The following is a 14928-nucleotide window of genomic DNA, read 5'->3' as shown; positions in this document are numbered from 1 at the left end:
TCAGATACTCATCAAAGTATATTTTGGTAGGCATTTTTTTAATCTCATAATACTTTGGTTCTTTGGTGGACTGCTTGTCTTCCCGGGCATGTTGTAATGTTGATGGTGGGATTACGTCTTTATGGGATTATGTTTAGTATCCATCATAACGACAGGTCAAGTTAATATACCTACATCCATCAGAGCAGTTCGTCGTCTCTAAAGCAGCTGCTTGTTGGTGTCTAAATGCATTCCACTATGCCCGTCTCTTTAGGGAATACATAATATACATAAACTCACGCCCGGGAGAGAATTCCCTTTTGGAGCAGTTTACCAGATTCTCAATTCACCAGACTCGCAACTCACCAGATTCTCAACTCACCAGATTCGCTACCCACCAGAAGTACACTTAAAAGCAAAATCAAATGAAACAAAACAAAATTCATTTTCAAGCAACTAAAAATAGAGAAAAAAAATTGTTAAAAATAGTTATTCGCTTGTGTAATTCAGAGAATTCTCACAAACCCATAGGGCAATATTTCGCCAGGACGCCATGTGTGCAACTGCTCGCATCTCCCACAGGTGATTTGGTTTCAGTTACTAATTGGTTGCGCAACCAACAAGACAACAGTTGAGGTAGCGTCAGGACTGCTCAATAGTAATCCTAACACCAGGGTTGATGGGGTCGGTAATCCACCACCCACACGATAGAAGAGAAGTCTTGCCTAATGAATGATGCTATAAAAAAAATATGTCCAACTTTTTAATACCAACTCTTGGAAATGTGAAGAAAATAGACTTAAAGTTTTGCTTGAAAGTCGGTGGCTTAAGGGTAGGAATTTAGAGTGACTTATTTAAGCTTGTATTGTTTAGCTTTTTAGACGCGACTTTACCCGCTACGTCTTTATTTTGTAATTGAAAATAAAGACTTCCATTGCGTCAATTGTAATCTTTTACATTCTTACTAAGTACTTATTTATTCAATTCGTTCAATTCAATTCAATTCGTTCAATAAGGATTTTAGCCAAAAAAATATAGTTGAAACCGAGTTCGACAAACTTTGCATATAAAAAAGTTTTTTTAATTAAACAGACTGAGGACTGAAGTTTGTCTTTTAAAATGAGAATACTGATTGTTCCGAACCAGTTATATATTTATTATTGAACTTCTAATTAGTCTCAAACAATAGCACACCCCGGACACTTCATACAATAAACCTCATTTTACACAGACACTACACATTGACGCTATCGTACACACACATCAGTGTGTGTGACGCCTGACGCCCATACGACTGAAGACTAAAGTAAAACCGAGGGGGGGTGAGGTAAACCTAGCTCAGCCGCTGGAGACTTGCCGTACTATAATACGTAATATTATTCCTTATTCTATGACTATGGCCACACACACAGGCCACAGGCGGCGCTGAGACCGTTTCGGTAATAGTACCTATGAATTTTATGAGGAATTTCACATAGCGCGCGGGGTGGTTTCATACAAAATTGCTATCGCTTCCGTGTGTGGAAAACTTAAGTACTTATGTAAGATATTGAATTAAAGCAAGACAAGATTCAATTAATTGTCACGTTATGGAATCTCTAATAAGCATAGAAGTTATGGAGTAAGTACCTACATATATCAAGTGTCTGTGGATAAGTGTCATTGATATCACCTGTATAATTGTTTATCTCTAAGCAAACTAGTGAACCAACATCGCTCGGGGGCGAAACCTTTTTCCCCAGCACCGATACCTAATATCGCATCGCGAAAACATTTTTATTGCCGTTGAAAATATGTCGTCTCCATACATCGACATAGTTCGCGTTTGTTTTACCAACTGCAAATAAGTTTGTAATCAAAAAACATATTTTTTCTGATGGGACAAAAAATCTACGATTAGTATTTTTTCCATTACTTACTTGTGTTTTACTAGTCCTTCCTTTTTGCTTACTTACTAACTTATATGCGAAGTTTGTCGAACTGTCTGTTTCAACTATATTTTCGTGGATAAAATCCTTATTGAACAAATTGAATTGAACGAATTGAATAAGTAAGTACTTAGTAAAATGTAAAAGATTATTATTAACGCAATGGCAGTCTTTATTTTCAATTACAAAATAAAGACGTAGCGGGTAAAGTCGCGTCCGAAAAGCTAAACAAAACAAGCTTAAATAAATCATTCTAAATTCTTAGCCTTAAGTGTTAAAACAAGCCACCGACTTTCAAGCAAAACTTTAAGCCTACTTGTATTTACTAGTCTTTCCTTTTTGCGACTCTAACTCTATGGGAAGTACCTCATAAACTTTGATTCCCTTACGAAATGTAATAATATGAAAAAGAAGGTAAAATACGTTGAAATAGAAGTTTAATATTTTTAAACGTTCAAGGAACCGCAGACATAGGTAGTTATTAATAGATGTAATGTTCCTGAAAAAAACGGTCTTGCCGGACAGACAGACGGCCAACAAAGTGATCCGCATGATGATAAGAGTTCCATTTGTCTTTTTGAGATTCCTATAACCCTAAACTGTCTCATATTACGAAAATAGTGAATTTTATGTAATAAGAGACAGTTGACATTAAATAAAATAATTGTGAATTAACCACCAGATTGTCTGAAAAAGTAAGATGATTCCGTAAAACATCTCCACCAACCCGCAGTGGAGCAGCGTGGTGGAATATGCTCCATACCCCCTCCGGTTGATTGAGGGGAGGCCTGTGCCCAGCAGTGAGACGTATATAGGCTGTTTATGTTTTTTTTTGTGAATTAAAGCGAAACAAGATAGTTATCCTTAGTTATTAGTATACGCTTGGATGCGACGAGAGAAAGGAAAAGCAACAGAGTACATAAAAGACAAAGACCAAAGAGAATATAAATCACTACAAGGACAGTGAACTTTTCATAAGCAGAAAGAGGAATTAAATTGATAAAGGAATTATGTCACTTCCACACTTGGATTACATTGACAAGAAGGCGCTGGTTTGCACCATCTCCATACCTTCTATATTTATGACAACTGACAAAAATTACGTTTTCATAGTAACTATAGTAACATATTTCTTCATCAATCGGATGCGGCGTCTGTTATTATTTTAGCCACATGTCAAAAGATCCTCATTCATTGATGTATAATGTGCTTTATTATTTATTCGTAGATAATGTGTATATATTTTTTTAAAATATTTGAATAAATAGTAATTTAGTAATATTAGTATATTAATTAACGGCTAAATGGTAAAGAAGAACTGGTTCAATCATTTACAAGATTAATGTCCCCAAACCCTCGTCCGTCAAAAGCACGTTAATAATGCGTTTTCTTATCCTTTTCGTGGCAAAATATTTTTCTGACAGTAATGAGGTATATTTCGCCTCCTTTTCAACAAAAAAATATGAGGTAAGTATTTTCCGAACAAGGTATCAATACACATGAACGAGAACGCTTATTGAAACTCAAAATTATTATAAGTCTACCCTACTCGATGACTCGATTACTCTAGGCATAGGGAGACTAATCAGCTCGCGACAACAAACACTTCAGGACCGGAGTGGTTGACGATTTCTCTCATTTAGTGCTTATCGCTATCGACCATTAATATGCAACTACCGTAGTTTGAACATCAGCGTTCGCTCAAAAAGTGGGACGCATAGTTACTGTATAATATAATTAATATAGTGACGTTGACAGTACTTTACCTCAGTGCGCGATTAGGTGCCGAACTGGCAACTCGGAGAAGTGCGTGGTAAAACTTGCAAAAATAGATGCTCAAAGGGAAAAAAGAACATCATATTTCTAATAAGTAATGACATTGTGCATGTTATCAAAGTATACAGTACCTTTTAATTTTCGCAGTAAATTATTATTTTAGTTTAAAATACACTAAAACAAGTAGTCCCGGTCAATCCGAGTCGCAGTATAACCCGACCCCGTTACGAATAAGACGATGCGTACTTTCTTAATTCGACACGATTTTATTGAATGTATATACCGCTGTGTACGAATGTATAGCTAAACAAGCGCCAAGTGTTCGCCGCATTTTTGTATCAAGCGCTGTATCTACGGTATTAGAAAATTAATGCTATGGACCCACTAGGGTCGATTAATTCTTTCAAATACAATCCTCTCTGATGACGCTCTAAGCCGAGGTTCGCGCCCAACAGGGCACCCTCAGACCTGTTGTCTTAAATTTTGTACCGGGTGAAAGCCCTCATATTAGGTTGGTAACCCTGCTATCGACGCCACATTACATACATCGCTCTTTAACCACCACACATCATTATGAGGTAGATTTTTACCACCATCCAGGGAGCACGTGTAAGGTCTGAAGGTTAAAGATGCCTGAAGTCACACATAACGTCAACCCTTACAACTTTATCTCTAATCTGAACTCAGAGGCGTTATTTTTAGAATCTTCAATATAATGAGGGACTTTCCAGGGACCTGTTTAATAAAACTTACAATTGTAAATTACAATGACAATTTGATGTACATTGCGGAGTGTGTGATCACAAATATTTTGCAGTTTCAAATTAGCTACGTAATGCACACCAAATTGTCGTTGTAATTTACAATTGTAAGTTTTATTACGTTCCCCTGAAAAAATTTAGATGGCGCTGTATATCTTTGACGTGATATTTACCTATTTTCTCATTGCTTGTGTACATGATTAAACAAAAATTATAATGTAATGGCAGTGGCATATATTAAAATAATTATTGCTTAATATTTGGATCACGGGGATTATAATCGCCACATCGAAGCAATTCATCTAAGAAAGCAATATTGCTATTTGACATTTGTTTGCATTGCGCATTTACTTTTATATGCGCAAATGTCAAATTGCAATATTACTTTCTTAGATGAATTGCTTCCATGTGGCCTTTTAACCCCTAGATACGTATATAATCATGTTGCTATCTATATTGCTTCTCGTTATTATGATCAGAATAATAGTGGTTGGAAGATGCGTTGTGCATGGGTAAATTAACAAGGGTCATCATTTAATACCCAAAAACAAAGATATATAAGATGCATATTGTCTGGAATCCATGAAATCCATGAAATCGAAGACAACACACCGTCACAACGCCATTTATATTTTTTTGTGGAACGTGGCCTAGAAAGTCGCGCATTGAGCTCGGATTGACATTATTTATGGAAAGAAGCAGCCTACAGTTCAACAAGCGGCTCATTGCTTTTCTCAACAAAAACAATATTATTTCGGAAAGGCAATTTGGTTTTCGGCAGGGGAAGTCAACGGAGGATGCTGCTTTGCTCTTGACGAACACTGTCTCGGCCGCATTGGACCGGGGAAGTCAATGTGTTGGCGTGTTTCTTGATCTGGCCAAGGCGTTCGATACAGTGTCAATACCAATTTTAATTGAGAAATTGACTTCAATCGGCGTCAGAGGGGTCGTTCGTGACTGGTTTTCAAGTTACCTCACAGATAGGCAACAGTGTATAAAAGTGGGCACGTCAGCTAGCCAAATGCTTCCTCATGTTTTTGGTGTTCCACAAGGTAGTGTCCTGGGACCTACGCTATTCATTATATACATGAACGATCTCTTGAAACTGACCTTACCTAGCACGGAGGTGATTTGCTACGCTGATGATACAGTTATTTTGTTTCGAGGCAACTCCTGGGATAAAACATATAGACTTGCTGAAACGGGTTTGAGAATTGTTGCAAATTGGCTAGATAGGAATTTACTAACACTAAACGTCGCTAAAACAAAATATATAGCTTTCTACAAAACCAAAGCATCAGAGCCGCCATTAAGATCATTACAGCTACACTCAAGCACTTGCCTTTCTTTTCTTCATAGCAATATTGACTTCACATGCAATTGCAAAACAATAATACGAGCCTCTACTATCAAATACCTTGGTATTCTGATAGACGAATGCATGTCTTTCAGGCCACAAATCTCAGCACTTGCTTCTCGATTGAGAAAAATGATTTATATAATGAAATCTCTGCGGCATTGTGCCTCGAAGGACATGTTATTAACGGTGTATAAAGCTCTTGCACAATCCTTGATCACATACTGTATCGGGGTTTGGGGTGGGGCGGCTAAAACAATACTTATAGAGGTAGAGCGTGCGCAGAGGGCTATACTCAAGGTGATGTTGCAAAAACCTTTCAGGTTTTCTACTGACTTACTTTACAACGAATGCAAAGTTCTGCGGGTGCGCCAGTTGTTCATGTTAAAGACTGTGGTTGCAAGACACAGAGCTGTTCGCTCCTCACCTGAGTACGAAGCGCTTCTGCAGCGAAGGATTTCTAGAGTTGCAATTCCGACAGTTAAAACTACTTTTGCTAAACGTTACCCACATTATCTTTCCATCTACGTATATAATAAAATTTGCCACAAACTCCCGATTAAATCGATGTCCCTCCGAGAGACCAAAAAAGAAGTTGAGACATGGTTGCTGAGTCAGAACTATGACAAAACGGAGGAATTGATGCCAAATTCATAATTACGTGATCACACAGAAATACACACTCACACACAAACACACACACACACACACACACACACACACCCACATAGACACTCCTTCTAACTTATAAATACTATATATTATATACATATTATATTTTTTCACATACCAGTTTCTTTTGTACGTTTAAAATGTTTCATCTGTTGCTTCTGGATAAGTCCGAACAAAACCAAACAATGTTAAATTTTTCGGGCCCCTGCGATACAGGCTTATGCTTAGTGCAGGGTCCGCTGTGTTATCTGTCTATATGTAGATTTTCTGAAACTACCTCATAAAACCAGTTTTTTGTAACAGATTACTTTTGTAAATCTCTTTTTTTGAAATAAATATTTTTCTATTTCTATTCTATTCTACAGTTCTTGGATTACCTATCTATGTGGCTACAATATTTTGTTACTACGGCCCACCACATTTGATCGAAATACATTTACTGCCTAAAGAAAGATATTTCATCTACTTATTACATGCCTGATATCAAATTGCAATAACATGTATTATTTATGGTTTGACCTACAGACTAAATATTTTGAACAAAACTCTGATTCTAAATCAAAGGAAAGTAGATATGTTTTCTAAATTGAATCGACCAGAAATCGAATACAGCACCTCTGTTTTGTTGGTCAAGGTCATAGGTGCCTTGGACAATTGGGTTACTATTACTAAATAAAGACAGATCTGAAACTAACGAAACACATTTTCTTTTTTCTATTTAACTTATTTAGGAATTTAATCAAGAAAAACGTAACAATAAGTCCGACATTTTATCATGTTTTTCTCGGACGTCACATTGTGCTTTTCCATACAAATTCCGTAGAAATTTAGTGTTTTGACGTTTAGTAAAAAGTAACTGATTTGACTAATTGGAAACTAGCCTATTTTACAGGCATGAGTATTTTGCCTCAATCTCCTGCCCCTATACCAACAGTTGGGTACATCCATAGTCAAGGTGTCACTGCTGCCCCTAAACTGGCATTAATAGCACAAGTCCCAAAGTAGCTTCTTCAGCAGCAGAGGAATGCATGTCCATTGACGGTGCGTCTGTAGAGCGGGCAGAGACTACAAAACACTGTTCTTGTTTGATTCGTATTATGAACGATCTTCTTCTATTGTGTGGGTCGTGATGTGGTTTACCAACCTCATCAACCCTGGTGTCAAGGTTATTACTGAGCCGCCAAAGGCCCCTGACATGGCTCATTGAACGACTACCTACTTACAACAGTAAATAGTAACTGGGACCAACGGCTTAACGTGTCTTCCGGATCATCTTACTTTCGGACAATCAGGTGAGCCAGTAATGTCCTACCTAACCAAACTAGGGATCACGAAGTAATTTTTCGTGAGCCCAACGCTCAAGCACTAGACCACGGAGGTCGTGAACGATAATTTAGTGATAGATTTCTGGGGTTGTTTGTCTTTTGACCCTCCCACATTTGAATTCTATCCGAATGGTATATTTTTACATAATAATATACAGGAACGGATGCAGCTTCTATGTCAGGGGGGTCACCAGTTCGCAGACAACCTATCTCTGTAGAGAGTTAGATAAAATTGCAGTGGCCGCTTTTGACGCAACCTGTCGCCCAGGGGGGGTCACGACCCCTTTGAACCCCCCCTCTGGATCCGCCCATGATAATATGTGGTTTGATACGTCAAAAGGTCACCATAATACTTTGTATAAACGAAATCTTATTATCCGCGGATATTAGAAACGTTATTATGTTCTCTTTATAACGAAAATAGCCATCCTTATTCAAACAAGATTGTATTTATTCTTATTTCAACATTTCAAAATTACGTCGTAATACACAACGTTGCAAGTCTATCAATAATAATGGCCTCAAAATCTTAATAAGGGCCCTCACGGGGCATTGCAGACTCAACGTGCACCTACCTGTATTTTGTGTTCAATAAAGTATTTCATCTATCTATCTATCAACATGGAATAGAGCTGACCGAGTCCCCAACCCGTGACCGATTCTGTTTAAAGGAGGATGAGACGCCATTACCCCGGCTGTGCAGCTGTGAGGCTCTCTCATACACAGTAGAAGCCGAGCACTGACGGGGGGGGGCACATAATGGATCCCAAGGAGATCGTGAAGCTTCGTCCCAAAAAGACGCTCGATGTAATCGATCGGTCTAGAGGAGGAGTTTTAGTTATGTAGGGATTTGGTCACAATAGATCTGGTGTCAGGGTTATTATCGAGCCGCCAAAGGCCCCTGACACGGCTCAGGTAACGACCACGTACTTAAATCAGTAAGTAGTAACCGGGATCAACGGCTTACCGTGCCTTCCAAGGCATGGATCATCTTACTTTCGGACAATCATGTGATCAGCTTGTAATGTTCTAACCAAACTAGGGATCACCAGTTGGTTGGGGTCACAACCCTGGGGTTGTGAACCAACCCCAACCAACATCATCGCATCAAATATCATCAATCAGCCCATCCTTTCTGGTCCTAACCTCATCCACAACTTTTCTGCCGTTGCAATGATGTCATCTGTCTACCAAGCTGCAGGTCGACCCACTGACCTTTATCCTTCCCGTGGATACCATTCTATATGTCCACCAACCATTCTAAATGTACACTAAGTTGTAGTGTTAAAATAAATATATAAAAATTCCCACAGGAACGGAAATTAGCGGGAAAATCCTTTTGTATGAAGAATATTTCTCTTTTATAACATGCCACGCCGACGAAGTCGCGGGCAAAAGCTAGTATTTTATAAACAAACAAACAACCATCCTCAGGTGTAGCAAAGTGTCCGGCCAATTTCCACATTGACGATTACATTAAGCGAAAATAGGCGAAAAAGGGGAGGCTTACTGCCTACTTACCAATAAGGGGGCCTATTGCACTTTGTATTTCTCTTTTGTTTTGTATTTTGTATTTCCCATTATCCCATTTTGCACAGGGCCCGATTACATAACCTGAAGATTTGACAGGTCCGGTTTTTTACAGAAGCAACTGCCTGTCTTACCTTCCAACCCGCGAAGGGAAAACCAGCACAATACAGGTTAAGTCACATACCTCCGAAATCACATTTCTCGGGAATGTGAGTTTCCTCTTGATGTTTTCGTTCACCGTTGAGCACGTGATAATCATTTACCAGGAAAAAGAAAACAAATAATACAATAAAAAATTGTTATGTTATGAAAATATGTAAGTAAGTACTTATATTACAAAGTGTCTATCTCGTGTCTACAGTGTCTTTGGATTCCCCGAAAAGAATTAACAAAGGTGAACCCTAATGTAAAATCTTAATGAACTATTTAGCAAAAGTTTTCATAGTTTCTGCCAAACATTTCGTCAGCCGAGTCGACAAAGTTTATAAATACGCAACTACCCGATGACCATGGTTAAAAGTGGCGGTGTGTTTACACAATTATTTTCAGCTTTTACCGATTTCCTAACTACATTGTACATACCTATGCGCTCCTAGTATTGAGAAAACACTAAAAAAATATTTACGATTTGTTGTTTGGTAACGAGGAAAGAAACTATTTCCTAAATCTACCAGGGGCTTGTTTCATAAACTTACAATTGTAAATTACAACGACAATTTGGTGTTCATTACGTAACTAATATGAAACTGCAAAATATTCGTGATCACACAGTCCGCAATGTACATCAAATTGTCATTGTAAATTTACAATTGTAAGTTTTATTAAACAGGCCCCTGCTATCTTGAAAAGATATCACGGTGACAGCCACAGAAATAAATTAAATTAATAAATCAAGAAAATGATTTATTGTAACAATATTCCGGATGTGGGAACATTGTGGTTAATAAAGTGGGAACTTTGGGACCGAACCCGGCAGCAAAAACTTATGTAAACAGAGCTTATAAGACCAGAGTACAAGAAAGAACAGTTTGAAAAAGAAAAGCAGCCAGATTGTACTTATTAAAGAGTTTTACAACGGGAAAATTCCAACTTTGAAAACATTCCCGGGAACGACACATCACTGCTCGCGTGGCGTTTACTATGTATTATTATTGTTTATTCTACAGTAAGCGTAAAGATTCGCACCTGGTTCCTAGATACACAGCCCTGATTTAGAGCCTGAAGAAAGGAAAACTCCCTTCCTAAATGCTTATTGCTCTCGTAATGTTAGGAGTTATGACAAAATGTGACACGGTAAGCTTGCCCGTTATTTATGTTTCTGTCAAGTTAATTCATGAGGTGATATGACTTTTTATTGTTGAAAAAATTCCGCTGCGGCTTACTGTTGACATTCAGCGCTAAAATGGCGAGGTTCAAGTAGGCATACATAAAGACAGGCAGGCATAAAACATTATAGGCAACCTGTCCAGCATATTGTGAATATCGCTACATATAGAACGGCAACTCTCCTGTCTCCACCAGCGGCTGAACCAGGTTTACCTCACCCCTCTCGGTCTTACTTTAGTCTTCAATCGTATGGACATCAGACGTCACACACACAGATGCGCGTGTACGATAATGTCAATGTGTAGTGTCTGTGAAAAACGAAGTTTTTGTATGAACTCCGAGGTGTAATATAGTGTACGAGTAGAAGTCAGTGGGTCAAACAGATACAACGACAGAGGCAACAAACACTCCCCGTAGTAGAACTAAACACGTTTAAACAAATATTTACCGAGACGGGAATAGAACCACTAGATCTTTAAGCGGGCGCACTATCAATCGAGATAATTAGTCTCCTCGCCTTTCTATAATACTTTTTATTTTTCACATTAAGTGTCCCGGAAAGCTAGTGTGGGTTTCTCGGTAAACCCGGGACTCTATAGGTAACCCGGAACTCTAGGTAACCCTGAAACTGGCAAGCCAGGGTTGTCGGCAACCCTCCGTATCGTACTTACATTAAAAAACGAGGATCATTCAGCTAACTGTGTGCAACTACTTTATGTGTTTGAAACTGTCGGATTTAAAGTCTGCTGAAAGACAGTGGCAGTTTTCTTCCTTCCTTCTTCTTTGTTTGTCAAGCCATATTTATATAAAATACCATCCCTAACAGATCCACGACCATTAGTACCACAGAAACGTGAAAAAGAATAAATAATTTCTACTGTAATTTTAAATAAATGCACGCCCACCTAGAGTCTACATATAGCCATTCTCTAGGAATTTTAAATTGTTCCGGCCTCATTGAAAACATAAATAATAACAATTTAATATTTGCGTGTTACTCCATGCTTTAATACAGAATTGCAAAGACACACAATTCGTGTTATACCTTAATAAACCTAGTTACGACGCAGCTAAGGATAAAGTTTCTAACTAAGGTGTGGCATGTCCTACTATCGTCTACTTGAGAAATTACTGTTCGAAACTACTTCAAGTTCGTGTTAATACGAGACGGTTAGTTATGATATTAGTTACTACACGGTAATATTACCTATAACCCGTGCGTTATTAATCAGATACCTCGTGTCAATGAGTTCATACCAGGGAGGTGTCTATTTGAGCCATAGGAGTTACACAAAATGATCCTTCGTCTGTCTGTTCGTAATGAGCTGGTATTTCGGTCCTACTCGGTATTATAATACAGGATGTTAGTGACATCGTAACAAATACTATAGGGGATGATTCAGACCATGATTCTGAGTTAATATCAAGTGGAATTATCCGTCGCAAAATTCATGATTTTATTTAGTATGATGGAAAATCCCTCTCAGTATTCGATACGATGTCACTAACACCCTGTATATTTTTTTGTTTTTAGGAACGAAGGCCCTTTGGCGACGGATGCGATGTTCGACAAAAAATATGTAAAAATTGACGATTCAAAACTATGTTACCTACTGAATAAAGATTACCAAACTATGTTACCTAGAGAATTTGAATTTATTACATTTTATTCATCTAAAGCAGTCAGAGGCGAAATAGAGAGCATACACCAGGTCGCAAATTCAAACTCAAAAATTTCTTTATTCAGTTGGTAACACACCTGGCGACGCTCGGTTGACCGAGATTTGAAAACTCATGTCATGGGAGCAATCTACAGAGGCTGAAAAAGATCGCGAGGTGTGGAAATCTGTTATTCGAGCCCTACATCTCAACAGAGGATTAAAAGATTAGAAGAAGAAGAGTTGGTGACATAGTTACACTTTGAATCGTCAATTTTTACATATTTTTTGTCGAACGTCTCATCCGTTACTAAAGGGCCTTAGAAGTTCTTAAAAACCAAACAAAATATCGAATATAATTTCAGTGATTTGACTGCCTAATATTGGTTGTCAGACGATTCTTTACACGGTAATGGCTTAGTAAGACAGGGCCTTAAGTTAGCGTAATTGGGTACTTACAAACGCAAATATCCCACAAAACAAGACCTACCTTATTGTATATTACCGACTATTTCGTAAAGACAAACAACTATAAATATTTTTAGAAAGTATCAAAATCTAAAACACACAAAAGGTCTATTCAACGTGTGGAAATTTCCTCAAAATGTTTTCTATACTATAAAACCCGACCAGACGGTACTCTCGTATTGTTTATCCTAATAACCTACCAGAATTACGCGTGTAAATATCGTTATCATAATGTGACGGTTTCTTCTTACCCTACAGAGCAAATGACTACTAGTAAAATCGTCGACCTTTTGTTTCTATAAATATTAATTTAATTATGGATTATCACTTGAAGGCTATCTGTTTCATACACATTTTATTGAATCGATTCAATAAAGTATTTTTGTATAGAACTTAACTATTAACAGACTCAATCATCAATAGAGATCAGAGAGGTCACTTGTTAACTGAGTCTGTTTGAGGTATCAAGACTTCATCACCAAATTACATGCCTATGTCCCACCAGAAAAGCAAAGACTATTTAATTCCACTTGCTTCAATCCTGACACACTTCTCTTGCTTCCTCCACATTCATCAATCGTTTCATATACGCACGCCGGTTCAGAGTAGACTTGAGGAAATTACTAGGCTATTGTACAAGTTCACTGTACACAGTGCACAAAGTATAGATAATCATAGCGAGAGCTATACAACTAGGCGATTACGACAGAACATAAAAAAATATATATAATAATAATGTAATATTCTGGGCACGTTAAGAAGTTGGTCCCGGCTATTAGCCGTAAACTCACTCACAGTGGAGCAGCGTGGTGGAGTATGCTCCATACCCCCTCCGGTTGATAGAGGGGAGGCCTGTGCCAAGCAGTGGTATATAGGCTGTTTATCTAATGTTTTGTAAACAACATTTTCTTAAGTGCAGTTTTCACTAACCGTCAACTATTGTAGACGGCGATACGGATTGGTCTAACAGAAAGCTCGGTGTGGTGTGGGTACTTAGATCTTCTTGCGATGAATGTAGCTCTGACTACCCTAATTAGGATATAGTTGTAAGCTTATGTTATGTTGTAGGAACAATTAACAAATCCGTTTACTCCCACGAGTTCTCTTGTACAGTTCTGTTAACAGTACTACTGGGATTTTATGTCAAGGTCCAATAATCCATATTAGTGCAACTTCCTGTGTAGTCCATTTCCATTCTGAATAATGAGAACACTTTTAATACATAACCAGTGCGAGAAGTCGTATAATTTCTCGAATTGATTCAATAATCATTATTAATATTCATAAATAGACAGATACCTAATAAATGTCAAATTATTTTCACATTTCCACGAAACTTCGTGGAAGCTAATCAAACATTAAACAAAGTAATCAATCAAGAAGAATATTACGTTTAAAAATACAAAGGTACTTGTGTGTACATAATATTTCACGGTGATTAAAAACATACGAGTGAATTATGTTCGTGAACATCCATAACTCGAGTAGGTACCTACGTAAGCAAAATTAAAAGTTAGTGTGGAAAACTTTGTGTAAACAAATAACACAGTAGTAAAATAATTTTAAACTCACGCTTGTAGATTCTTGATCAGAAATCTCCTCAGCGGCAATATCAAACCAAATAATAAAATTAAACTTCAGGAAAATGTTTGTTGGCTTAACCAAACATAAAATTGTGTGCTAAAATTTGTGTTTGTATGTTTACATCTAGCGATAACGGTTCAAAGATAAAAAGACTACTTACGATTGTAGTTGTTATCTAAGCAAACTTTGTTTAGAACTTTTGGGTATTATATTATTTGGGAATTTCGCGAGAACGTTTTCACATGATCGCGAGAGGCGTGCTCTCTCCGACGACGCCTGTGTTCGAACTGACTGATCGCTCGGGCGTCACTGCGATACGTGATAACGAACTAATGAATAGACGAAGGGAGCCTTTATTAAAATCTAGTTTAAACTTTCATAGGATTACAAAGCTTAATCACTTAGGTGAAAGTTATAGGTAGGGCTGGCCGAGGTATACCTAAAAGGACATAAATTGACTAAGATGTCCTTAGAAAAGGTTTAATACGATCTACTCTGAATCAGCGTGCGTGTATAAAACGATAGATGAATGTAGAGGAAGCAAGAGAAGTGTGTCAGGATCGA

General features: G+C 37.8%; 1 protein-coding gene across 2 annotated transcripts in view; it reads right to left on the bottom strand.

Annotated features, from left to right (window-relative positions):
• LOC126374377 (G-protein coupled receptor dmsr-1-like) overlaps window positions 1-14638 on the bottom strand; it is a 79487-nt gene extending 64849 nt beyond the window's left edge. The window contains exon 1 of one of the 2 annotated variants that reach the window (XM_050020995.1): window positions 14525-14638. The gene's annotated coding sequence lies outside the window, so the exon portion shown is untranslated. The other variant, XM_050020993.1, reaches the window with a different exon arrangement.
• Between the last annotated feature and the right edge of the window lie 290 nt (window positions 14639-14928).

This window comes from Pectinophora gossypiella, chromosome 17 (assembly GCF_024362695.1).
Source record: "Pectinophora gossypiella chromosome 17, ilPecGoss1.1, whole genome shotgun sequence".
Classification (NCBI taxonomy): domain Eukaryota; kingdom Metazoa; phylum Arthropoda; class Insecta; order Lepidoptera; family Gelechiidae; genus Pectinophora; species Pectinophora gossypiella.
This window is presented reverse-complemented; position numbering and strand designations above follow the sequence as displayed.